Raw genomic sequence first — 26711 nt, forward strand, 5'->3', positions numbered from 1 at the left:
TGGAATGCATGATTTGTCTTCTCACTTTCAAAATACAGGGTTCTAAGGCACATGTCTGTGAGGAAAGAAAAATAGAGTATTCTGAGCTATGTGAGATATGAGAAATTTATCAGGCCCAGAGAGACAGGAGTATGGAACTTCAATCATTCTCTCCCCACCCTGCACCCCTGCCTGGGGGTAAAGTTTTAAAGGCATTTTGTTCCAGATTAGCTGCCTAACACATTATCTTCTTGTTGCTGGAATTTGCAATACAAAGAACAGTGTATAAGCAATCAATAGCTTATGTTATTTTAACATAAGTTCTTGGTAAACAACTCAGGAACTTCTTTTTTCTTTTTCCTTTAAAAATCCACTTGAATACTCTCCAGGGCAGCAATCCTCAAGCTTGGCCCAAACCAATTCTCTACTTATGTTAATTTTGCCTCAGCTTCTTCCTTTTAGTTGACAGCTGAGATGCCCCGAACGTTGAAGGGACAGGTAAACATTTAGACAGTGAACAGATAAAGTAACGAGAATTACAATGTCTTGAGTTTAGAGAGAGCTTTATGTTTGCTCTCTGACATTTGTTTACTGTGTGTGAGGCTTTTACAAGTGAATCCCAGGGTGGGATAATAATAGTGAGCCGTGTGGCACCAGCTGCCGGCAAGGCTTTGGGTGCCGAAGAATTGGTGGACATTTTACAGGCTAATAGATTTTTTTTTTTTTTTTTTAAACTGCAGTAGTTCTGTGGGAATTCCTCTGCAAATTTTAAAATAAGTTGTAGGAGTAGGAAAGTGAGACTTTCTCTTTCTCTCTCTCTCTTATTTTTTTCCAAAGAGCAAAAATGAGCCAAATTTAGAGCTAGTTTTGAAAGCATTTTCTCACTTTGCCTTAGGAACAGAGAGTGAGGAAAATCAAGTGTCATCAGCACCGGCTCTTTGAATGCGGGTGAGAGGAAACACAAAGCCCCGGCTTATTTCAATTGAGCAAGACAATGCGAGAGATTTAGAGATTTTAGGTCAGAAAGGACCCGTGAGCTCCTTTGTTCCAAAGTTTGTCCTGTTGCTTTTGAGGCATCTGTTTTCCAGTGACTATAACCCAGGTTTCCTGAATCAGGGCTGCCTGCTCGGGTGGCTCATAGAGGGAAGGGATCCTGGGCCCAACTGTGGGCGTTGGGAGCCACATGGTGGGTTAAGAGGAAGATGAGGAGGAGGAAGAGGTTCAGTTGGGCTCAGGGATCTGGGCAGGCAGAGGTGTTTTCAGGGAAGTTGAGATGCAGGACAGAAATACCATTCAAAGAGTCAACATTGTAACCCTGGAGGTGGGGACAGATTCTGCCAAGGTTATCTCAGGACTAATCTCTCATTCCACTTCCAGACTTAAAACTAGGAAAAATGTGTTCTTTTTCCTTTGAGCTAAGGTGGGCTATCAGCTTAGCACACCTGCCCTTGTTTCATCCTTTCTTGCATGTCCACTCCAGGACCTGCTAGGATTGTTGTGAAAGGCTCAAAATAGGACCCTCTGAGCTAGTTTTCCAATTCCCTGTCCCAGAATTTTGGGGTGTGCCTGGAGGGAGAGAGGGAGGCTGAATCTTCTCCGTCCTGCCTTTCAGGTTTCCTGTCTCAGGATTCCTGGTAACATTTCCTTTGGGAAAAAGAAGGGAGTTCTGTCAATTAACAAAACATTTGAAAAATCACTCATCCACTCTCTTCTCCTCATTTTACACATGAGGAAACTGAGATCAAAATAGGTTAGTAGACTGACCCAGGATTCTGCCATTAATGGCACAGATTGAGTTACAGCTCAATTTTTCAACCACTAGGGCACTGGTGATGATTTTAAAGAACTAAGATAAGGAGAATAAGTCTAAGTGTTAAATGCACTAGCTGCATTTCTGTTTTAAACTACTAATACTTACGTGGTAGTAATCCTTCATGTTTCTGTGATATATCTATTTAATAAGGGTATAGTAACATGTGGACTGGAGGAGATTAATAAATTCTTTTTTTTCTATAGGGTTATAATATAGTAATTCCAAAGACCTGTTTTGCTGGTTTGCTTCTTTCATGAAAGCGGAATCAAAGTCAGATTTCTTGTTTTAAATAATTCAGTTGATAACTGAAATTTAACCAAGTGGTGAGTTTTGTTCACATTTTTCAGAACAGCCCTTAAGAAACAAAAATAATTATGTTTGTTGACTTTAAAAATTTATAGGAATACTTACTTTTTCCCACTTTCTCCCTTTTTCTCAACTTGAAAGCTTAACCTCATTTGATCATCTTCCATTCAACTTTCCAACATTGTCCATACTGTCGTGTAGTAACCCTGCAGTGTTTGTCTTCGATAGGGGATAAAATGCGACCACTATCTAGGGGTGAATAAAAATATCTAACGGTATTAGCACACCAGTATAAAGTATACAGTAGAAAAAATGTGAAGTTGGAATTATGTCCTCTTTTCTAGTTTCTCTGGTGTTAATATTTTCTGGAAAGCATCCTCAAGGCTTGTCCTAGCTACCGTCTTCCTAACATTGTCCCAGGTGTTGCAGTTACTAATGTGAGCAAGACGTCCTCCTAGCCTTCGCGAGTGTACCCAAGAGTTATATAAAGGATATTCTGGGAGCCAGGAGAAGGAGCAAATAAAGCAGACTGCACAGATGGAGCATGGAAAGTCTTTTAACAGAAACGAATACTTTCAGACCCGTTTTGAAGGACTGAGTAGGAGTAAACTAAAAGAGAAAAAGCAGGACAAAAGAAGCAGCACTTTGGAAGCTCAAAGCCGCACTGGAAACACAGCCTTTCAGGATGTCTGAAAGAAAGGGGCAAGTCTGTTTGTGTGGGGTAAGAAATGCGGGGAGACAAACGGACAGTGGACAGATTGCAGAAGGCTCTATGTGCTGAGACGAGGGTGCAGACCAGAGTTTTAAACCGAGAATGCAACAGGGAAGGATTTCAAGCTTGGAGTGAGAGGGAAGACTACGAGCGTGCAGTGATAAGGCAAAGCTGAAGATTTCAGAGCAAAGGCCACGCCCTACAGTTGCCATGGAATGGGGTGGCTCAGTGGGCTTTGGAGGTAAAGTCTGCAGTTGAGAAGTTCAAGGGTAGTAAGTACTTAATGCCAGGGTATAAGGTCAATCATCCCTTTTAAGACACAGATATCATCTGCAGCATTTTCAGGAACAGAGATAACAGAAGAAAAGCAGGCAGCTACTAGATATTCAAATCTTCCACAAATGTCAGCGAGAGAGTCAGGCAGTTGATAGAAGAGACTGGTAAAGCAGGGTACCATCAGCCTCAACACGGGTGTTTTTATTTCAAGGTAGGGGAGCTGTGCTTTGGAAAAGCAATGAGGAGGTAACAGGAAGTCTCTTCCCCTCCTAAATCCTGTGTTCGTGGAGGAGGGTGGGAGACTGAGTTTTCTCGTCTTGAGAGGGAGTTACATACAGGTTTAAGGGAAAAGAGTCTGTATTTTCCACCTAAATGATTCTGAAAGAATCAGGTAAGTAGTTGCTTAGAAATAATTACTAAATGTTGCATAAAGAGATATAGCTCTTCTATGGTGTAACAGATCCTGGCTACTCAATGGCTTTTTGCATTTTTTCCTGGGCTATGGAAATATTTACAGCTTTCCTTTACATGTTAATGTCTCTCATCTTACCACTGACAGTTTATTTCTATCAATTTGCCTTCAAGTGAACTGGAGTTTCATATTTGTGATTTTATTTTTACCAAAATGAAATGGCTTATTTTTATCAAAAAATACTATTAAAAAATACTACAGAAACAGTAAAAAATAAGATTTTACCAAGAATACTATTGTGTGCTAGATGCTGGAGGCATAAAAGGGAAGAAGTTATGAACTATTGCTTTTCGTGGACAGTTGGTGTGGAGTTTTAGTAAGAATTTTGAACACTTATATATTTATATCTTTCTTTTAAGAACCAATAAAAAAAGAGCAACTCTTTATAGCAGCATTATATGACATCATCTTCAAAGATCAATGTGTGTACAACATTTAAATAAATCAATATCTAGGTGTGATCATTAATCCTTAACCATGATCAACTACTGCTTAATCTAACCTGTGTTTACTTTTAATTCTTTTACTATTTGTTGACATTTTAGAAATACAGTTCTTGTTCTCTAAGAAATATGGCACTTAAAGTTCCTGAAATTACTTGCCAAATTGTTGGGCTTTTGTCTCATATATTTCTTAGGTCTTTGGAACAACTAGAGATTTATCTTTACCCATGTTCCGGTTTTATCTTTTTGAGTCTTTTTTTTCTCACAGTGGTCTGTAGTCAATTTAGGCAAATCTCTGTGTGAGTATTATGTGTGAGTATTATATATCGCTATGCCTCTTGGCAGAGGTGAATAACTTTTCCTTTTTATAAGAAGAATATAATTTTCCTCATTCCCAGTAGACATTAAGCTTATTAGCTACTTACCTTTTTGATAATTTGCATTCATTTTCTCTATAGCAACAAAATGTCTGACTTGGAAGGAGAAAAAATTAGTTTACACCCCAAGTTACCTTTATAAAAGGTTATATATTTCCTCTAATAATTATGTAAAAAGCAAACACTGAAAAATAGTGTGATAAGTCATAAAAATAAAACTAAAAATGGCGTTAATCACAGGTGTAGTCAAACCCCAGTGATTGTTACAAAATCTGTCAAGACTCATATGACTAAAATTGTGATTACTATATACATAGTTTTATTATTTTTAAGCACAGTGTAAAGTTTAAGGAACATTTAAGAGTAATTGTTATTAGCAAATTGTTAGCAAGTTATTTCTAAAGTCATCTTAAAATGCCTTATTTATTTATTTATTTATTTGAAAAGGGTAGAAATCTCTGGTCACATTTACTTTGTTCCACTCTACTAAAAGGGAATAAGTATCCCATTATTTTATGATCAAAACATATGTGTGACTGTGTGCACACAAGTATAGACATGAATTCACACAGTTCCATTAATAACAAGGTATGTCCTTGGTGGGTACTGTTAGCTGAATATCAAGCAGTTGAATCATTTCATTTTCTTCCTGGAAAAGTTATTTGTCAAGGATTGGTAAATGATTGCCCTCGCAGCTCAGGGCAACCATGTTCCCAATGAGATCTAAGGAGAATTCCACTTAGGGGCTTCCAGGAAAGGTGTTTCTTTCTGTAGAAAGGGTCAGGTGCAAAAAGACAGCTCCTTGGTTCTGCCCCTTGCCCCATTTTCCTGCCATGAATGCAATTCTGTGAGAGAATGATTGTGGCTCTGTGGCAGCTATCTTGGTTGAGCCGGTGAGGCAATAAGCCTAAGGGAAAAAAAATTCATCACATATCTTGGATGATAGAAGATAGAGAAATGATACAAAGGATGAAGGGAGAATAAGAAGAAGCCTACATCTCTGATAACATCAGTTCGTTACTGCACCAAATCTGGAACCATTTACCTAGAGTTTCACTGTGTGTGAGATAATTAAAAGTTACCCGTGCTGATGTCCCTATTGGCAGCTGAATGCTAACTGATACATTACCATACTTTCTGACTCATTCCTGATGTCACGTTTCATTAGTAAGTATAGCAGATATCCAAACCCAGGCTTTTGGATTCAAAGTCTGGGGTTTTCCTGGCCTTGCTGTCTCCCCATATTGTCATAATCTGGGAAATAAATCTACATACTGTGAAGTAATAACATACACTACTTATTTTGAAGAATTTCCCTACTCTGATTTAAAGCCCTGTTTCTCTCTTCACCCCTTCTGGACTTACCCTGCTCATGATTTGTCCAACAAATTCTGGGTGTGAATTTCCCTTTATAGTCACTTGTAACTGAATGTCCATTTGCTGTATTATGACTCTGGGCATGTACCAGACATCACCTTATATTTCCTCCTCTTTATAAGAGGATAATTTATATTAACCTCTTCACATATTTCATACTCTTGTTGGGTGGGGAGGAGCTCATGGGGTAGGGCTTAACTCATTATCAACATTTGGCTTTTTAAAATTATTTTTATTTATTTATTTCTTACGACAGAATTTAGCTCTTGTTGCCCAGGCTGGAGTGCAGTGGTGCAGTCTTGGCTCACTGCAACCTCTGCCTCCTGGGCCCAAGTGATTCTGTTGCCTCAGCCTCCCGAATAGCTGAGATTACAGGAGGGCACCACCACACCCGGGTAATTTTGTATTTTGAGTAGAGATGGGGTTTCACCATGTTGACCAGGCTGGTCTCGAACTTCTGACCTCAGGTAATCCACCCGCCACAGCCTCCCAAAGTGCCGGGATTAAGGCATGAGCCACTGCGACTAGCCATTTGGCTTTTTTAAACTAGTGGATGTTCCATAGGTGTTCACGTGTTTTTGTGTGTTGTAAACATTTAATAACCACTACTAATAAGAACACAGATGAGTTTGTAAAGCTTGTGAAATTGCCCTGCTGATGGAAATTTGGCTTGCAAGCATTCATGCGGGAGAGAAGGTGGAGATTGAAGCAGCTCACGATTGCCTGCCAAAGTTGTCTGCATCTCAGTTGGAGGGGATTCGAAGCGTGCTTTAAATCTTTAACTAAGAAACTTTTAAGTATAAAAGTAAAGTATATATGAATTTAGCATTTGAATTTTTTTTTTTCTAATTTACTGTCTACTATATGACATACGTATAGAAATTACATACTGAATCAGGGCCATAATGAGATATTACATTTCCTCTTGGCTTTATTTGTAGAGAAATGGGCGTGTTCAACATTTTTCTTCAATGTCTTTCTAGATATGAAATGTTGAAGATTACCATACTTTCTGACTCATTCCTGATGTCACGTTTGATTAATAAGTATAGCAGATTTACTTCTGACCTCAGGTGATCCACCTGCCACAGCCTCCCAAAGTGCTGGGATTAAGGCATGAGCCACTGTGAGTGGCCATTTGACTTTTTTAAACTAGTGGATGTTCCATTAGTTTAATGGAACGTTTGATATAGATGTTTGCCATGTGTGTGACTGAAATCTAATTATAGAGTTATTTGTGTACTCAAAGAAACTACAGTTTCTCCAGTCAGAGCTTATGACCAAACGACACTACAATGCACTTGTTAAGAATGCTGCATTAAGCTGGCGTGGTAGCTCACGCCTGTAATCCCAGCACTTTGGGAGGCCTAGGTAGGCAGATCACGAGGTCAGGAGATAGAGACCATCCTGGCTAACACAGTGAAACCCCGTCTCTACTAAAAAATACAAAAAATTAGTCAGGTGTGGTGGCAGGCCCCTGTAGTCCCAGCTACTCGGGAGGCTGAGGCAGGAGAATGACGTGAACCTGGGAGGCAGAGCTTGCAGTGAGCCGAGATCGCGCCACTGCACTCCAGCCTGGGCGACTGAGGGAGTCTCCGTCTCAAAAAAAAACAAAAAAACAAAAACAAACAAACAAAAAAAACAAAAAAAAAAGAATGCTGCATTAGGAAACACGAGAAAGCCCTCTGAGTACACTGTAAAACTGAGTTATAGGGAAGCAGAGTAGGGATTTGCAAAGATACTGATTAGGGGAAAAATGATCCTAGGGCAGTGGGACCTCAAGTCTCAGTCAATGAAATGTATCCATATATTTAAAGAAAAATGCGTGCCCAACAGATGGGAGATTGAGAAGCCAGAAAAGCATAAGAAATCATAGAAGAACTATTTGCTGTTAAACCAAGACTTGTCTGAAGGAGACGATGCTCAGAACCAGGGTAGATTTCCAAGGGCAGGCATATTATTATTATTGTTAGTATTATTAGCTTCTAGTATATATTGGTTGTTTTCTACATCAGATGCTACACATTTTATGTATCATGTAACTTAATGCTCATAAAAACTCATGAATGTAGGCACTACTATTTACTTTATAAATGAGGATATTAAGGTGAAAGGAGATCAAGTTGGTTATCTAGGAGACTAGAACTAGTAAGTGGCAGTGTTAGTATCTGAACTTAGCCTGGAGAGCCTGTACATATAACCACAATTATGAGAACTTACAAGGACAAAAGAGGATTCTGTCCTCGATTTTGCAAAGAGGATCAGAATTTGTGACTAACTCAATAGTATGTGTCAGAATTAAGACAATAACTCAGGTCTTGTGAATCTTAGTTCGATGTGTTTCTAGCATACCTGAATTCTTCTCCATAGGAAAGTCATTAAAGATAGTCCAGTAAAGAGTAGATTGCCTTCAGGTTTGGGGCAGCAATGGAGAACAGTATTCTCTGGAAGAAAGTCACTATGCATTGCTCACACTTAAGGAGTGGAGAGTTATTCTCCACTTTCTTGAGGGCAGAACTGGAGATTTGTCTGTTTTTCCCCATTTATTTATTTTTTCAATCATTTATTTCTGTCAGTATCGACTCATGGGTATTCATGTTATATTTTGAGTTATAATCCAAAAGATTTTATTTATCTTTTTGCTCAAATTGTGCCAGCATTAGCCGTTGGGAGAATGTTCTCTTGGCCCCTTTGTCCTCTTGACATGCCCATAATTGTGGATTCTTTTTTATCTTAGCACTTATAAAAAGAACTTTTAGTTTCAGGGGTACATGAGCAGGTTGGTTCTGTAGATAAATTGCATGTCTTGGAGAGCTGGTGTACATATTATTTCAGCCCCAGGTAATAAGCATGTACCCAGTAGGTAGTTTTTCGATCCTTATCCTCCTCCCACCCTCCACCCTCAAGCAGGCCCTGGTGTCTGTTGTTCCCTTCTGTGTGTCCATGTATACTCAGTGTTTAGCTGTCACTTGTACATGAGAACATGCAGTGTTTGATTTTCTGTTCCTGTGCTAGTTCGCTTAGGATAATGGCTTCCAGCCCCATTCATGTTGCTGCAAAGGACATGATCTTGTTCTTCTTTCATGGCTGTGTGATATTCCACAGTGTACATGTACTGCATTTTCTTTATCCAGTATACCACTGATGGGCATTTAGGTTGATTCTGTGATTTTGCTATTGTGACTAGTACTTAGCACTTCTTTGTTTTCTGGCATTATAGGATGCCCTAGGTGTTCCTGCTTCAGTCTTAGAGCTAGCCATTTCTCCAAGGAGCCCTGGTTCCTTTGACTGAAGAATGGCATTAGAAACCAAGGTTGAGGCACTAGGTGTGAATCTTATTTTAAACAGTAACTAATACTCAGAAGTGAAGACAGTGGTTGCCCTTGGCGGGGTGGTGGTGACAGGGAGACGTCCCCAAGAGGCTTCAAGGGTATCTGATCTGTTTCTTGATCTCAGTCCTGGTTGCCTGGGCTTCTTCATTCAGTGAAATTCATCAAGGGTACACTTAGGCTATGTGTACTTTCCTGCCTTCATGTTGTATTTCAATAAATACTTGTTTATTTAGAAAATAAAGAAAAACAAAACAAAAACTAACAGTTAACTCTTAACTGAGTATCAGGTAAACATGCTCTGGATTTCAAATCCCTGGGTTTAAAGACTTGGCCAGCTTTATAGCTTTCAGCTAGATACCTAACTTTTCCATCCCTCTGTTTATAAAATAGGGATAGCAGTATTATCTGCTTCAGTATTATCTGCCTCAGCATTAGGTATCTCCACATACTCCCTCCTCTGGACATGTGTATATGTGTGTACTTATACACACACAGTCACTTACCATAGATTCCATATTTGCAATTTTGCCTACTTGCTAATATTTATTTCAAACCTCCAAATTAATCAATCAATTCTTGTGGCATTTTTGTGATCATTTGTGGATATGCACAACATAGCAAAACATTGGAGAACTGCCTGATGCCCATTTCCCAGTGAGCTCAGATAACTAGATGTCCTGCCTTCTTGTTTCAGCTCTCGTGCTGCCAACAAGGGCTCTTTTCTCTCTATATATATAATGCCACGTTTTCACATTTCTGGGCTTTTTGTGGGTGATTTTGATGTCTAAAATGCCCCCCCGCAATGTGCAGTGCTCATGTCTTGTCTAGTGTTCTTAAAGGCGAGAAGTCTATGATGGAATCCCTGTGGAGAAAATATGTGCGTCAGAGAAACGTCATTCAGACATGAGTTACAGTGCTGTTGAGTTTAATGTTAGTGAATCAACATTATATATTAAATAAGAAACATAACTAAAACAAAATCAATTATGAATTGATTGGTTAATCAAAATGTTGTGACCAGATGCTCTTAGGAACCTAATTGTGTTATTTCCCAAAGGAGCAGTAGTTCAATATTTGCTAATTTAGTGTTTGTGGCAACTTTATGGAACATAAAAACTACAAATGATGAGAATCAGTTGTATATATGTGTAGATACATACACATCTATGTAAAAAATATCTGTGTATGTCTGTCTACCAATATAAGAACAGTGCCTGTTAGTATATTATTAATATAATAAGCCCTTAACAAATGTGTTTAGCTATTATTATCCAGATATCTGAGTAGAATTGCTCTGCACTCCACAGTCACTCCTGGGAAAGATAATGATGTTTTTTGGATCTCAGTGAAATGTCTTCTTCGTGGTATGAAAGGAACAGCAATAAAGGAAGCACAGCCCTTAACTCTTATGGAATTTACATTGCAAAATAACTCAGGACAGACTCAGTGTTTTTTTGCACTATCTAGAGATCATAAGGAAAAAGTGGGAGTATGATGAAAGAAAGTTCAAAATGAAGTCACTATATTAGCCTAAAATAGACAAGCATACAGATGAGCAATGCGTAGGGGTTTTTGTAATGACTTGTCTGTATCCTGAAACTTAGTAGCCTATGGATAGATGCCTTGAGTTTTACATAAACAATGAGAAACCTGCCTGATGTAGGAAATGAACACATGTTCTAGCTTTCAAGTCAATTAGTGAGATATTCCTATTTTCTAGGTTAAGAAGCAAATCTGTTCTGATGTGATGCCAACTAAGTACATGATCTGATTGTTCCAGTTATCCTGTGCCAAAAAGAAGCAAAAAATGGGCTTTCCACGGATTATTGAACACAGCGTCAGTGTGCCTGAGGAACAAGCCACTATTAAAAGCTTTCTAGGCAATTTGAATCAGGTTGCTGAGTTTTGAAAAACATTCTACAGCCAAGTGTAGGAGACCCAAGGACTTGGAGAACATACACGCTCTGAGCTATTTCAAAAAATACAGCACTTAAGCCAACTGAGCTGTAGTCAGGGCAGCACAGACATGAATCACATGAAGGTAGATTTTTGTAGAAGAGAAGAAGAGGCAAAGGATGGAGTCATGTGCATTTGGAACATAGGACAAACATAAGCCCTGTTTATCTCAATAAAGTAAGCGCGGTTTGGGGGCATTCTGTGGGGCGAGATCATTGGTTGGAATTTAGATGAGGCCCAGAACGATCCATTGGATATCAAATTCACACATAAGCCTCTGCTAAAATTGTGCCAGAGTAAAGGCAATCCTGGAATTCCTCCAGGCAGTCCTATCACACCACCCACATGTCTGGTTTCTAGGTGAATGAACTGAAGAAAGATCAAGAAATACATGGTGGGTAAGAGGTAGGAGAGAAAGCCTGTGTAAATTAAATCAGATCTCCTCATACATAAACCAACTCAATTCTAAAGCCTCCTTTTATTTCTAACGTACAATAAGTGAGTTAAAGAAATATAATATTCTTGTTTCAGGAGTAGCAATAATTTTCTCAGCCAAAGAATGAAAGATAGAAAGTATTACCAGTATGCCTATGTCATGTGCTGCTAATGCTATTTTCTTCTTGAGGTGCTGAATTGTTCATTTTCCTGGGCAAAGCTCTAGGGTAGAGCTAGCAAAATATCAAGATAGCAGGTACACATGTGGAGCCATGAGGTGCCTTGCTCAGCTCTCCCTTCAAGAAAACGTGCTTTAAGGTGGGAGGCTGGGGAAAACCCTCCACCTGCTCTGTCTTCAAATGCACTGGGGCATTCATGTGGAGGCTACGTTTTCCCCAGGGCTGCTCCCAGCCTGTCACTGAGCAAGGCGGAAGTGCTAGCCCCATGCCGTTCCTGCAGCTGGGTTTCCTCTAATGGGTAAACTTGGCTCCAGGGCTCGCCATCAGCATGGACATAACGCTCGCAGAGCTTGCCAGAGGCTGAGGCCCCTCCTACCACATCCTGCAACTTTGTCTCTTCTGTCACAGGTGTCAGAACTGCTCTCAGTCTGAGGATCGTCCCCCACATATTCCTGTTCCCTCTCTCCTCCTCTCCCCTTTATCCTTCCCAGGTCCCCCACCCCAGTCTCTCAAATCTCCTTCCATCTTCAAATCTGCTTTTTGGAGATCATGAACAAAAGAGGATTTGCATTTGATAAGATCCCAAAGACAGAGGAAGGGGATAATCCATGTAATTCTGACACTGGTCAGCAGGTGCTTTTTTTTTTCTTTTGACCGAACACCTGATGGAGCTGTTAGAGTTAAGTCACGTACGAGGTGAGGTGACACAGACTGGCTTCCCCTTTTGGGGCAGTGCCTGGGAGGGACAGATGACTCATCATATTGTGGACGGGAGAGGGGTAGATCCTGGCTCCATCTTGGAACATAGGCTAATTAGGGGTGAGAAGGAATAGAAAGGTCTGCACAAACAACCTCCCCCACCTCAACATTTCTCAACTGAGATCGAGATCGAGGTAAGAAATCAGCTCAGCAGAGAAAGACAAAGGTTGTGTGCTCAGTTCATGCCAGTTCCCTTTGCACTTTCCATTCAGGTTTCAGGGTCTACTTCTGGGACTCCTCATGTCTTTCAGGGTTGTCCTGAATGTTCATTTGTCCAGGATCCTTGGAGGGAAAAAATGGGGGACTGTGCCTGGTTTCGTACCTCTGAAATGGAATATCAGCGCTTCAGACCATTCCCTTATTTGTAGCTGGGAGAGTGTCAGTGCTAAAAGCAAAGGGAGGTGGGGCAGAGGGACCATGGATAGAACCCAAATGTGAGTCACACCTACACCATCAGGTTTAGAACCGGTGAACTGAAAGTCTTGGAAAATAATAATAAAATTTTACTGTCTTTTCTGCCCTGTAGAAGGACCGTAGAGACAGATTCTCGCAGAAATCTTGCCTTGCTCCCACCCAGCCCACGACTTTTCTCACCACAAGGAAAGCACTGGTTAAGGAGGTGATTCAGGGAGGTCCATCGATGAGTGACCTCTCCTCGGCAACAGGGAAATACTTTCATCATTCAGGAAGGAACACTGAGTTAGGAGGCAGAAGCTCTGGGTCCTGCTTTTAACGCTTCCACAAACTTACTACGTAGCTTTGAGCAAGGCATCAGGCCTCTCACCCTCAGTGTCCTGTGCAGCCAAACTGATTGATCTGTGAGGCAATGTGAGGCCCAGCTCTGCCATTCACTATATCACCATGTATTTTCCCAATAAAAAACTGGCACACGGAATATAACAATACGATTGCATGTTAGACATTGGGGTTGTCGTTATAAATCTCGCTGGCCATCTTTGCAGCACTGGCTCTTTCAAATGAAAACTCTTTTCATAAATATTTCATTTGAAACTCCCCATTTATCTGGAAGACTTAGTAACGCATCTTCTGTAGACACAGAAGCACATTATCACCTGCTTACTTCAAAGTTGGGTTACCAGGCATGTTCATAAAAAAATAATAAAGCATATTACTTTAGTCAAACTTGACAGAGAGGATAGATTGCCTACAAAGAGGTTATTCTAATATAGCTCATAATTTTTTCAGGAGTATGCTAAATATATATATATATAAAATGTGTGTATATGTGTGTATATATACACACATATATACATAAACACATATACATGTTTATACATACACACATACACAAACATACACACATTTATATATTTATTAATGTATTTAACATCTCCAAAACATTAGCTACCGATCAGAATATTAGATTAAAATATCTTAAATTAAAAAGTTATTTAGAGAAAAATAATGGAACTCTCAAATAGCTTATGTTGACCTCTTCCCTGAACTCTAAACATTAAACTTTATTAAGAGGGAAATAGTGCATATGCAGGACAAGCATGAGAAAGACAGCGACCCAGGAGTACGTAGTAAACAGAGCAGGCTCATTGTTCAAGTTCAGTGAGTGTAATTATCTGATAGCCATTTGTAGTTCCCATAAAATATCCTTTTTTCCCCCACATTTGTTGCTGCTAGTATTGAAAGAGAGGTCTAATCTTTTCTGCTTTTAATCCCTTTGTCAACCATCAGCAGCTAGTGGAAAAAAAAAAAAAAAAGGAAGAAAAAGAAAAGAAAAAAAAAGAAAACAGAATCACTTAGGTTTGGCCTTCATGTTATCCTGTCCCCAGTTGCACTGAGAGGGGACAGATGGGTGACCAGCTGTCGTGACACAGGACCAGGGTCACGGGGCCCCCTGCACACAAAGCAGCGAGCGCTGCTGGGTCCTCAAGCCGCCTGTGCCTCTGAACAGCCTCGTTGGAGTGAGGCTCTCTCAGGCCGGCATCACCCACACTCACCAGCGAGGCTCTGAACATTTTGTCTCAAACCAGGAATGTTCAAGGCTCTGGTTCTCTGCAGACAGTTAGGAACCATTTCACCATTGTTTGCTTCTATGCAAACCCTGTTCAGCAGCCACTCTGTGAAGAGGAAACCTCAGTAATAGGAGGGGTAAGGACACTGCCGTGGGTGCCTTTCTACCCTCCAGGGAGGTGATGTAAGAAGAAGGACTTGATAAATTATAATATCCCGCTGGAGGGGTACCCCATTAAGAGAATAAAGAGGACAACCTTCGGGAATAAAACCGCCTTGCAAAAACTGGAACAGAAAATTATGAAAGTTGCAGAGGCCTGACCTAATCAACGCCATCTTGCTTCTAACCTCCAAGCTGCCTTAGTTCATTCCTGGGCAAAGGCTGAACTAACTTTGGGAGAAACTTAGTTTTTTGTTTGTTTGTTTGTTTTTGTTTGTTTATTTAATTTAAGTTCTAGGGTACATGTGCACAATGTGCAGGTTTGTTACATAGGTATACATGTGCCATGTTGGTGTGCTACACTCATTAACTCGTCATTTAAATTAGATATTTCTCCTAATGCTATCCCTCCCCCAGCTCCCCACCCCATGACAAACCCCAATGTGTGATGTTCCCCACCCTGTGTCCAAGTGTTCTCATTGTTCAATTCCCATCTATGAGTGAGAACATGCGGTGTTTGGTTTTCTGTCCTTGTGAAAGTTTGCTGAGAATGATGGTTTCCAGCTTCATCCATGTCCCTACAAAGGACATGAACTCATCCTTTTTTATGGCTGCATAGTATTCCACGGTGTATATGTGCCACATTTTCTTAATCCAGTCTATCATTGATGGACGTTTGGGTTGGTTCCAAGTCTTTGCTATTGTGAATAGTGCCACAATAAACATACATATGCATGTGTCTTTAGAGCAGCATGATTTATAATCCTTTGGGTATATACCCAGTAATGGGATCGTTGGGTCAAATTGTATTTCTAATTCTAGATCCTTGAGGAATCACCACACCATCTTCCACAATGGTTGAATGGTTTACACTCCCACCAACAGTGTAAAAGCATTCCTATTTCTCCACATCCTCTCCAGCATCTGTTGTTTCCTGATTTTTTAAAGATCGCCATTCCAACTGGTGCGAAATGGTATCTCATTGTGCTTTTGATTTGCATTTCTCTGATGACCAGTGATGATGAGCATTTTTTCATGTATCTGTGGTTGCATAAATGTCTTCTTTTGAGAAGTTTCTTTTCATATCCTTTGCCCACTTTTTGATGGGGTTGTTTGTTTTTCTCTTGTAAATTTGTTTAAGTTCTTTGTAGATCCTGGATATTAGCCCTTTGTCAGATGGGTACATTGCAAAATTTTTCTCCCATTCTGTAGGTTGCCTGTTCACCCTGATGGTAGTTTCTTTTGCTGTGCAGAAACTCTTTAGTTTAATTAGATCCCATTTGTCTATTTTGGCTTTTGTTGCCATTGCTTTTGGTGTTTTAGTCATGAAGTCCTTGCCCATGCCTATGTCCTGAATGGTATTGCCTAAGTTTTCTTCTAGGGTTTTTATGGTTTTAGGTATAACATTTAAGTCTCTAATCCATCTTGAATTAATTTTTGCATAAGGTGTAAAGAAGGAATCCAGTTTCAGCTTTCTACATGTGGCTAGCCAGTTTTCCCAGCACCATTTATTAAATAGGGAATCCTTTCCCCATTTCTCGTTTTTGTAAGGTTTGTCAAAGATCAGATGATTGTAGATGTGTGGTGTTATTTCTGAGGCATCTATTCTGTTCCATTGGTCTATATCTCTGTTTGGTACCAGTACCATGCTGTTTTGCTTACTGTAGCCTTGTGGTATAGTTTGAAGTCAGGTAGCATGATGCCTCCAGCTTTGTTCTTTTTGCTTCAGTTGTCTTGGCAATGCGGGCTCTTTTTTGGTTCCGTATGAACTTTAAAGTAGTTTTTTCCAATTCTGTGAAGAAAGTCATTGGTAGCTTGATGGGGATGGCATTGAATCTATAAATTATCTTGGGTAGTATGGCCATTTTCATGATATTGATTCATCCTATCCATGAGCATGGAATGTTTTCCCATTTGTTTGTGTCCTCCTTTATTTCTTTGAAGAGTGGTTTATAGTTCTCCTTGAAGAGGTCCTTCACATCCCTTTTAAGTTGGATTCCTAGGTATTTTATGGAAGAAACTTAGTTTTTAGTTTAACTGTGAAGCAAAGATGATAACAGCCCTTTCCCAAAACAAGCCCTCTTCTTGCCTGGCGGCCAGACTCACTATGTAGGATTAACAAATTAGCCACAAGATTAGAAATTGTGGTTTAGGAGTCATGCCACTAAACATGCAGCCAAACAAATTCAGAGTGATTTGAGTAATCATAAAACTCTGGTCTCCTCTACAGCCAGCTCTGCATGAATTTGACTCTTTCTCTATTGCAAATTCCTGTCTGGATAAGTAGACTCTGTCTGGGCAGTGGGCAAGGAGAACCTGCTGGCTGGTTACAGGAGTACGTAGCAACAATGTGTACTCTTTTCTTCACAACTCAAGACAATTTATCAATCCCATTTTACAAATTCATTGAATACAAGACTGTCTTAACTGCTTATTCCAGTGGTTTTCAGTATAGTCTGTGCATATTTATACACTGTTGGTGGGAATGCAAATGAGTCCAGCCCCTGAGGAAAGCAGTTTGAAGATTCCTCAGAGAACTAAAAATAGAGCTACCATTTGACCCAGCAATTTTATTGCTGGGTATATACCAAAATGAAAATAAATCGCTCTACCAAAAGACACCTGGACTCATATGTTTACTACAGCACTATTCACATTAGCAAAGACATGGAATCAACCCAGGTGCCCATCAATGGTTGATTGGATAAAGAAAATCTGGTACATATATACCATGGAATACTATGCAGCCATAAAAAATGAGATCACATCCTTTGTAGCAACATGGATGCAGCTGGAGGCCATTATCCTAAGTGAATTAACTCAGAAACAGAAAACCAAATACCAAACATTCTCACTAATAAGTGGGAGCTTATCATTGGGTACACATGGACACAAACACGGGAACAATCAACACTGGGGGGCCAGGTGCAGTGGTTCACACCTGTAATCCCAGCACTTTGGGAGGCCAAGGCAGGCGGATCACTTGAAGTCAGGCGTTTGAGATCAGGCTGACCAACATGGTGAAACCCCATCTCTACGCATCTGTAGTTCTAGCCAATTGGGAGGCTGAGACAGGAGAATTGCTTGAACCCAGAAGGCGGAAGTTGTAGTGAGCCAAGATCGTGACACTGCACTCCAGCCTGGGCGACAGAGTGAGACTCCATCTCAAAAACAAACAAATAAGCAAGCAAACAAACAAACACTGGGGATTCCAAAAGTGGAGAGGGTTCCAGTTGGGCAAGGGTCAGCAAACAACCTATTGGGTACTATGTTCACTACTTATGTGACAGGATCATTAGAAGACCAAAAGGATCATTAGAAGACCAAACCTCAGCATCATGAAATACACACATGTAACAAACCTGCACATGTACTCCCTGACTCTAAGATAAAACAAAACAAAAAACCAAACCAAAGTGGGGTCCCTGGACCAGTAACATCAGCAATATCTGGAAGCCTGCTAGAAATGTAGATTCTCTGCTGCACCAAGACCTCCTGAATGGAAGACTTTGGGGTGATACCCAGAAATCTGTATTTTAGCAAGCCTTCCAGGTGACTCTATGTATGCTGAAGTTTTTACTATTTTAAGATTTTTGCTGATGTCTTAATAACAATATTGGTACTTTCAAATTCATATTATCAACACTCATATTTTCATATTCGTATTTGTAAAATGTTTCATCCTACACATGAGAAAACATACCTAAGATAAAGTGAGTGGCCTAAAACCACCCAGCCAGTGGGTGAGAAGCCAAAATCTTCCAGTCCGGAATGTTTTTCATTCCATTACATTGAAATGCAGAATTAATGTTTCCTTTACCTAGGCATTAAAGGAGAGAATAGGATTAAGCTCACCCAGGGAAGGTCACCTGGCTGGCTAGAGAGGTGGCCCTCACCTTGGGAAATTTACTGTTCACAGCAGCCACACAGTCTTAGAGGTCTATATTGTCTGAAATCCAAAAGGAGAATCCAACCCTTTCCCAGACAGAGGGATATTAACCAGGCCCAGGGCCACCAGTGCCAGCTTCTCTCAGCAGCTCTTCCCCACTTGATGCCCAGAAAGCCAATTCATAATGGGAATTCTGTTTTTTCCTGCAAAAGGTAAGGAGAAAATGAGAGAGAGAGAGAGAGAGAGTGTGTGTGTGTGTGTGTGTGGGTGGGTGGGTGGGTGTGTGAGCTTCTGTGTGCGTTTAGTTACATTACTAAAATGTTAATCAAAATCAAGTTAAAAATGGCCCGATTTGTCTACCTGATAACTGAGCCATTTTGAGGAGCAGAGCAGAGAATGCAGAAAACAGCTCTTTGTAAACTAAATAAAGGCAAGCAGCAGTATTATTATCATTTACCTGTAGACATTCACGGTGTTGTAAGTTTTTTTGACTAAATTTTACTACATTTATGGTACATACCCTTCGGAATTCAAGAAAGCTTTCAGCATTTGGTGTTTAGAGTTCTTTTAGATCTTTTAAACTGTCCTGGAGAATGAGCTTGTTAACAGAACGTTACATCCACACACATTCACTCTTAAATATGTGTTATGGAGTGTCTACCAAGAAATCCCGTTGGCTTAGTCGTGGCTGCAACAGCATGGTTTCGGGAAAAAGGGAGCCTCTGCAGAGAGCAAGGGTGCTCAGATCCGGAGTCCCTGACTCTGTTCTCTGTCACAGCTGTGATTCTCCACAGCTGCACTGGGCAACTTCCTTCCCTTCCCGGTCTGGCAAGTCCTACCTGGGTTCATTTCTTTCTCATTCAGGGTGTCTGGAGCACTTTGAGTATTTTGTGATGATGATGATGATGATGATGATTATTATTGTTTTTCTTGTTCAGGGAAAATTTCCCTTTCTGCCCATAATACTATTAGTTTTGGGCCACTTGTCCAGACTGCCACTATTCCCACCCATTCCCTACCCACCCATTCCCTCTCCAGTCCCTGCACATTGAGGACACCCGACTTCCCTGACACTAGCTTTCCTTGGTTAGAAGTCACACATTTGGGTTTTCATCGTCATTATTTTTTACCCTTCCTAAATGTTTTTTGAGTGCAGAAATGTGCACAAAATTTAGAAAAGATAAATTGTCTACTTTTATTTTGAACCAACTAGTATTTAGTTTATGAAAATTGAGAATTCAAAACTCCAGTTGTTTTTGAATCTTTATAGTTCAGTTTACAAACTTTCTTATTCTATTCTCTTCTACTTAGCAGATTTTCACAATAATTTCTAAAGGGCCTGGGAATAATGTTGCTTCCATTTACAGACCTAGGTAAACCCCATCCATCCTGGTATATTACTCTACTAAGTTAGCATTTCTACATCTTATAGTTTTTACTTTAATTTTGTTATTTGTCTTAACAAATAAAACTTTCCCCATCCTAAATAACTACTGTAATATAAAAATACACTTAATAAGGAGGGCCTTAATTATCTTTGATATTCTAATATAATGCCCAGACTTAGCATGATTTTATCTTAAGACCTGAAGTTTAAGTCAATGACTCAAACATACATTTTAAATGAACATTATAAGGTTGTCGGTTCAACAGGCCAAATCATTCCAAGTACCTCAAAATGTTTGATTTGAGAAGTTTGTCATGAGAAGCACGTTAAATGCATATAGATTCCAGTTTAATATAATGATGGCCAATGTTTATTGAACACCTTTTTTTTTGTGCCAGGCATTCTTCTACATCGTTATTATTATTCTTCTTCTTTGAGACAGGGTCTCACTGTGTCACCCAGGCTGGAGTGCAGTGGTGTGATCTTGGCTCACTGCAACCTCCGCCTCCTGGATTCCAGTGATCCTCCTGCCTCAACCTCCTGAGTAGCTGGCACTACAGGCATATGCCACCACACCCAGTGATTTTTTTTGTGCTTTCTTGTAGAGATGTTTCACTATGTTGTCCAGGTTGGTCTCAAACTTCTTGACTCAAGCAATCTGCTTGCCTTGGCCTCCCAAAGTGCTGGGATTATAGGCATAAATACATCATTATTTTTTTAATGATAAATTTTTAAAGAAAATTTTAATGGTGGGATCTTGCTATGTTGTTCAGGCTGAACTCGAAATCCTGGGCTCAAGTTATCCTTCTACCTCAGCCCTATGAGTAGCTGAGACTACAGGTACATACCACCACATCTGGCCTCTAGATTCTGTTTTAACACAAATAATATGCAACGATTTTCAGGCTCTTAAAATTTTCTTTGGTAATGCTATATTTTCCCAAGGTTAAAAGATGCTTCCCAATTTATGGAAGATAGTAGGCTCCTTCCCTGTTAATTCAGGTTACTTAAGACTGGAGTCTTGTGAATGATCACAATGGAATACATGGAGCCTTTTGTTACAGTTGTCATTTCATAGACTTTGAAATGTAATAAGGGTGGGCCTCTTTGGTCCTGTAGCTCATTCCTCTGGCTTGAAGTTTTATCCACATAGCTCCCCAGTTCTTCTCTTTATTCACAGAAATCTGCAGATTTTATCCAGGTTGATCACCTGATGGAACTTAATTTTTTTGTTTGTTTGTTTTGTAAGAGTTGTAAATATATTTTTTCCTTGACTTCTTAAGACTCTTGTACCACCTAAAGACAATTGATGGAATCTCAAGATATTTAAAAGTATAGTTTCTATTAAGTGGTAAAGATTTTTTTTTCTTGATGTGATTCTGCATGCTTTCATGGTCTTAAGACCTTACAACTCTGATGAATATTTAAGATGATATTCAGTTGAATTTTGGATAGTATTTAAGATGACATTTAGTTGAATTTTGGATAGCTCACTTGGCTTTCTCTGACTTGCTGTTACAATTTATGAGGCCATTCTAACAACAGATACACATACGCAAACATTTATGCACAGTGGGGAAAATTTGAGCTCACAGGCCTAGTTTCCACTTTCTCTCCTCAAAAAGTGTAACTTTGGTTGGAATAGAAAGAGAGGAATTGAACCTTCTTTTATTCCCTTGTGGATTATGTTGGAGAGGTAAATCAATATTAAGAACTGTATGTAAGAAAAAGGAAATTCCAAAATTTGCAATGGAGTATCTTGGTAAAGGATAATATAAATTTTAGCCATTTCCAACTCGTCTTTCTTTCAACATCCATTACCAAATATTTACTGAGCCCCTACTATGGGTCAAGTATGGTTACAGGTGATTTGAGATATACAAGTGAACCAAATGAACAAAGGCAGATGATAAACAATCACCATAATACAATGGTAATTTATATAATATCCCAGAAAAGACGAATTGCTATGGCAACAGGGAACAGTGGAGTAGGGTAGTGGGGGAAGAAGAAAGGCAGTGGTTACCATTTAAATATGGATGTCTGGGAAAGCCTCACTGAAATGGGATAATTTGAGCAAAGATATGAAGGAAGTAAAGGGAGTTAGCTATGCAGATATGTAGAGGAGAGGTTTCTAGGCAGAGAGGAGCTGCAGCCAAGGCATAATTGAGGATAGCAAGAAGCCATTATGCCGGATCAGGGATGAGAAGGAGAGCTCTAATGGGGGCAATTCAAGGAGGGCCTGGTGGCCTTTATGGGTGTTGGCTCTTCCTCAGAGGAAACCAGGGAGCTATTGTAGGGTAGTGGGCAGAGCAGTGACATGATCTGACTTATGTTTTCAGAGGGTCATGTGTTTGGAATAGACATTTAAGGGGCTACATGGAATCACAAATTGTCTATGATCTAGGCGAGGGAGAATGGTTTGAGCCAGTATGGAAGCCGTAGAAGGAGTGAGCAGCGATTAGGTCTGAGGTAGCCTTTGAAGGTAGAGCCAAGAGCATATTTGACATTGGATATGTGATATGATGTGTTTTATTTATAAAACAAACATATAGTTTGGTGGAATATTTCCAACTCTGTCTATTGAAGGAATTTCCAGAATTAAGACAGATTTTTCAGCTTTTGAATGAAAGGGTCAAATTGCAGTGCATGCAATTTTACATTTTACTCGTTTACAACTTGTCATTTTATTCATGGTTGTGAATGGCTCAGACTTTATGATATGCGACACAGAAATGGTTTCAAAGACCCTAACAAAACCTACTCGTATTCCACATTGAGATAATCATTTAAATTGAACAGAAGCACATTCTTCATGGTCTTTGGAAGCAGCTCAGCCCTTCATGATTGGGACTCAAACAGAGGCAACACAGTTTTCATTTGAACGTGTTATTCAGATATAGCAATGATAAAAAAAGAATATTGAGCTGGAGGTAATTTTTAAGCATTATTATTATTTTTTTCTGATAAGAAGGATATCTGCTTACCATTTAAAGAGACTCAAATTGTTACAGAAATATATAATAGGGAAAGGGAGACTGTCCTGTAATCTTGCCCAACAGTTTGTTGAAGGTGCGGAAGGGAGAAAAGACAGCTGGGCTGGAACGCGTCTTCCTGCAGACGTTTTGAAACCCCTCTAAAGTTTAATCAAGGGAGTCGTTGGGATTGCTCTGGCCACACACAGACTGTAATTCGTTTGCGCTTCGGCCTTGATTTGCTGGCCCAGGATGATGCATTTCTGAGTGCCCAGGAGAAGCACAGCAACTTAGCCCCTGCTAGGCGAGGGATGCCAGGCAAGTCCCAGAAAGGTTCTGTTCCCTCCGGTGCAGGCAGCGCTGTGAGGCTCAATCTGACTGCTGCTGGCTCTTCTCAGGCCCACCGCCTCTCTGCTGCAGACCGGGAGGATTTGATGCCCTTCAAAATGTAGAGTCTATTGATCTGTTTTCTAGGCAACGAATGCCGAAGCCGTGTCCACTAATGTGACTGCAGAAGGTTAAATATGGATTTGGCAAGAATTATGAGCTGCCCACAAATGTTTTAGAGATGATCTGAAATGCAGACATAGAGAAAGGGGCAACTCAGGGGCGGGTTTTGTGGGCACGTGTGCATCTCCCAAGGCGAAAGTTATGTCCTCTGTGTTTAATTGGCTTTGCAGTATGCTGGATCTTCAAAATACAATACCCATACCTGAAAAATTAGTATAAATGGGAGGAACACAAACAATGTCAAAGACAAAAAAAATTCTCTTTACACATTTTTGATATTATGCGTGTATTAATCAGTCACCCTGTCATTCTTCCATTGCAATCGAGAAGGTAGAGTATTGAGAGACAGAGAAAGAACATAAAATCTTCTGTAGAAGGCAGACTTTTAACATGTTGGGACAAAGAGAACAAGAATTTAGCAATATGTTACTAAGTGACAGATTTAGAAAGTTCTTTGTCATTTGATCTTCAGGCTCTTTTCTCCTCTTGCTTTTTATACAAAGCGTGGGCAATAAAAATAGTTCTGTTGGTTTTCAGTTTGAGTCTGGTTTCACATCTGTCTTTTATGTGGTGGTAGCTGTAGTATGCTTGAATTCATAGAAAATACCTCAGGGGATGCTTACAATCTACTCTTGGGATATTTTCTAGATTTTTGTTTAATAAAATGTGTGTGCATATGGCCTGATTCATATTAAAGTGGATTTTTGCTGAACATTTCAGCCTCGGAAAACCTAGGTATGAATCTTGACTGTAATATCTCCCAGCCATGTAACCAGTAATAATATTACATCGCCTCTCTCAGGTCACATTTTTTATGTGTAAAATGCTGATAATCACAAGTCACTCACATGACATGTCACAGGGTTGCTTGGTGTGTTACAAGAAAACTATATGAGGTAGTAAATTGCAAATGATAAAACCCACTAAAGATGAATTATTAATATTGAAACATTTCTACATTTATTTGAATATTACCATTAAGAGAACCTGTTTGAGAAAAAGTCCTAAAATGGAGTTTGGAGCTCTCCTTGAGTAAAAGAGATGTGGAGATGATGGGAAAGTTCAGGCTTCTGGATTTAGGCATTAGCCCTGGAGACAAACTAAACAGGGAAGGGAATTTTTTCTAAACAGGCTTATGGATAAGCAGATACCTCAGAGATGTGTCTTTGACTTTTCAGGCTGCTGTAATTGATTTATTGTGCCTGTGTGAAGTTTGTGTGCAAATGTGATATTAACCCGTAATTATACTCTAAAAGTGTGAATTATATAGGCAATGAAATGTTATGAGACTGAAAGGTGATGCTGTCCCAGAGGAATGGTTTTGTAGGATCAGACTTCTCTTGTGTGTGTTGGTTTCCAGAATTAAAAACAGCACCTTACTCCCTCGCCAGCTCCGCTGGAAAAAGTAACATGGGTCTGCGTGATTTAGAAACCTTTCTCTTCTGCTGGTTGTAGGGTGGGGCTTAAAATGAAAAATGAAACACTGCTTGTCTCGATGATCGTATCTAAAAGCATATGATGTGCCAGCAGATACGGGAACAAGAAGTTCTGCTGGTTTTTTCTCTGGCTTTTTTAAGAGGGTGAGGTAGAGATAATATTCTTTCATCTTCTGTACAGTTCTAAGGGCATTGTGGATTCTCAAAAATTACTGAACTACCCATGACAGTTTCAGATCTGTGGCATGGATGGTTTAATAGATTTCACCAGTTATGTGCTTCCTGAATGAATATTCAGCTTTTGTCAAGTTCAGGAGAACAGAGCACTTTAAAAATCAGGAGAGTGACAAAGCATATTTAGTTTGTGGATGAATGACAGTAACTGCAGATGCAGCAAGTAGAACCAAATCAAAAAGTCATTAAAAATGCTAGTTGATGCTAATTGATTTAATGTGTTGGAATATCTGAGAGTTCAAAAGTAGCTTCGAATAAGCTGCTTTGTGATTGTAAGCCAGCTTCATCACTTACCAGAGGGAAACTTTGGGAAGGTTGCTTAGTCCCTCTGAGCTTCAGTCTCCTCATTTGCAAAATGAAGGTAGACCTATTGTAAGGTTTCCATAAATTATTACAGTTAAGGTACCTGAAAGTATACCTAGAACATCACACTCACTCATTAATGCCAGCTATTATTTAAATATTTTAGCAAAATAATTTAAGCAAGGAAATCTCTTCATATGCTGAAATTCCTTGTAAAGCCAGAATAAAAACAATGTGTTCAAATTCTTTGGTTGGCTTTTTTTTTTTTTTTTTGGACAGCGCCTTGCTCTGTCACCCAGGCTGGAGTGCAGTCATGTGAGCTCACTGCAGCTTTGAACTACTGGGCTCGAATGATCTTCCCACTTTAGCTTCCTGAGTAGCTGGGATTACAGGCACATACCACCATGCTTGGCTAATTTTTATTTTTTTATTTTTAGTAGAGATGAGGTCTTACTATGTCACCCAGGCTGGTCTTGAACTCCTGAGTTCAAAGAATCCTCCCATCTTGGCCTCCCAAAGTGCTGGGATTATAGGAGCCCCCGTGTCCAGCTGTCTGTTGGCATTTGTATTGTGACATTTGGCACAATTGTTATGTTAATAGAATTGCTGAGAAAAAAGGGTATTGTGCTAGGTGGACCCATGCTTCATTTTTCCTGCATCCCAGCCCTCACTGTGATTTAAAGAGGGACACTGACATGTAACAATAGAAGATAATGCTGATGTGTAACCACTGGGCTTGAAATGTTCCTCACACATAGCGTAAGATAGGCGTGCAGCAAATTCCCATTAGACAATTCATTTTCAAAACAACCTCTGCTATTGCTATCCCAGTTGCATATACAACATATATGGCATCTGGCAAAAACCATATCCCAAGAGTCTCTCTATCTACGTGGAACTGACTCCTTCTCCATCCTATCAGACATACCTCTTTCTTTCATTTTTTCTGTTTCCTCCTTTCCCTCTCACAGTTTTACCATACTCTTTGTTTTCTTTAATTTTTTGTTCTTTTTCCCTGTCATGTCTGAAGTTTTCCAAAAAAAGTTGTAGCCATCCTCTACTACCAATTAAGTGACAGAAACACAGAAATTAGGCTTTCCTTGGCAGAGTATGCTTTACTCAATAAAGAAAGGAGAGCATAATTTGGCCCTTCTAAATGTTAAAGTCACTGCACATATCTTTTGTTTGAATTAATCATGGTTTCCGGTAATTGTTGAAGTGAGGGTTAACTTATTTATTTCTGTAATTCTTCCTGCCAGCATACGAAGACAGCAAATGGTAACTTGATCCTAGCCAAAGACTCCAAAAAAAAAAAAAAAAAAAAAAAAAAAGGAAGTAGTGGTGGGTTGTGCTTCTGTTGCTCTGGGGTTATACATTTCTTAGTGCTCTTTGGAAAAATAAATGGAGATACCAAT

At 39.8% G+C, this 26711-nt stretch overlaps 1 long non-coding RNA gene across 1 annotated transcript in view; it reads left to right on the top strand.

The window, feature by feature from the left end:
* Positions 1 to 2737: 2737 nt before the first annotated feature.
* LOC102128720 (uncharacterized) overlaps positions 2738 to 26711 on the top strand; it is a 48890-nt gene continuing 24916 nt past the window's right edge. The window contains exon 1 of the long non-coding RNA XR_012413596.1: positions 2738 to 3051. This is a non-coding gene — a long non-coding RNA (uncharacterized lncRNA). The remainder of the gene's footprint in view (positions 3052 to 26711) is intronic.

This window comes from Macaca fascicularis, chromosome 6, assembly GCF_037993035.2.
Source record: "Macaca fascicularis isolate 582-1 chromosome 6, T2T-MFA8v1.1".
Lineage (NCBI taxonomy): Eukaryota > Metazoa > Chordata > Mammalia > Primates > Cercopithecidae > Macaca > Macaca fascicularis.